Genomic DNA, 1,816 nt, shown 5'->3' with positions numbered 1-1,816 from the left:
GCAACGTGCTAAACGTTTCCGCAGCCGGAATTTCATTCCGCAAACAAAATTTGATGTCACTTCTCTGCTCAATCAAATCAGACATTGTAAAAATCGAAAAATGCACTCTTGGTCGTTTGGTAAACACAAGCGTAAATATATTACTGACAAGCTTGAACGCAGAGAAGTTGGTGCAGAATCTATGCATTTACTTACCCGAACATACCGGGACAAAGCCCTCCACACTTTCATACCAGGACTTTAAGGCAACTTTCCAAGATTTCTTAATATGAGAGAGCCAGTAGATCTTCCTCAAGCTCTCGACCTTTGTCTAAAAGTAGGGAACTAAAACTGCCATTCTCCCTACGCGCTGGGTAGTAATAGGCAAAACAGAAAGACTCACGAATTTCGATATGCAAGCACAAAACTTTCTGAATTTCATTAATCTTCTTCTCCTTAATTGGCACGATAACCGCTTACGCGATTTTAGCCAAGTTTAACAAAGCTTGCCAGGCGTTTCTTTCTCGTGCTAACCGGAGCCAGTTGGACACTTCCAGTGAAGCCAAGTCCTTCTCCACCTGACCTTTCCAACGCAAGGGAGGCCTTCCTCTTCCTCTGCTACCACCAGCTGGTACCGCATCGAATACTTTTAGAGTCGGAGCGTTTGTATCCATTCGGACGACATGACCCAGCCAGCATAGCCGCTGGATCTTTATTCTCTGCGCTTTGTCTATGTCGGTCCAAAAATCTTGCGCAGAATCTTTCTCTCAAACACTCCATCGGATGTTGCCGTCCACACTTCTGCGCCATACGTTACGGGCATGATGAGAGCCTTGTAGAGTGTTAGTTTTGTTCGTCGAGAGAGGATTTTACTGCTCAGTTGCCTACTTAGTTCAAAGTAGCACTTGTTGGCAAGAGAGATTCTGCGTTGGATTTCCAGGCTGACATTGTTGTCGGTATTAATGCTAGTTCCTAAATAAACGAAGTCTTTTACAACCTCGAAATTATAACTGACTACAGTGACGTGGGTGCCGATACGCGAGTGCGCCGACTGTTTGTTTGAAGACAGGAGGTACTTCGTTTTGTCCTCGTTCACCACCAAACCCATTCGCTTTGCCTCTTTATCCAGTTTGGAGAAGGCAGAACTAACAGCGCGGTTGTTAAGGCCGATGATGTCAATATCATCAGGATACGCCAACAATTGTACGCTCTTATAAAATATTGTGCCTGTGCGATTAAGTTCTGCGGCTCGTACGATCCTCTCCAACATCAGGTTAAAGAAGTCGCACGACAGCGAGTCACCTTGTCTGAAACCTCGTTTGGTATCAAACTGCTCGGAGAGGTCCTTCCCCCTTCTGACGGCGCTGCTGGTGTTGAGCAATGTCATCTTGCAAAGCCATATTAGTTTTGTGGGGATACCAAATTCAGACATCGCGACATACAGATAACTCCTGTTCGTTTCAATAATAATTACCCCAATTACCAACCTTATAGAAAACTAGGTCAACCTACTGCTAAACCTCATCTCCCTCGTATAGAACCAATGGACGTCCATAAGTCCTTGCATTTAAGAGCAGTTAACTATATGAACAGAGCACAAATGAATAACCCAATGAAAAGACCATCAAATTTTTCGTGCCGCTAAAACAACATCGAAATTTTCACATAGAAGCGGGTGAATACCAAGACTACCAACAGGACTGTCAGCTGAACCCATAGTATAACATCGAATATACTATGAAGAAGACTGAACTCCGACACCTCAAGAGTATGAAATGCACTTGAAGGAAATTCACTTCCTGAAAATCAAGGTGATGTCGACATTCAGTTTTTAGAA

This window comes from Anastrepha obliqua, chromosome 6 (genome assembly GCF_027943255.1).
Source record: "Anastrepha obliqua isolate idAnaObli1 chromosome 6, idAnaObli1_1.0, whole genome shotgun sequence".
Lineage (NCBI taxonomy): Eukaryota > Metazoa > Arthropoda > Insecta > Diptera > Tephritidae > Anastrepha > Anastrepha obliqua.
This window is presented reverse-complemented; position numbering follows the sequence as displayed.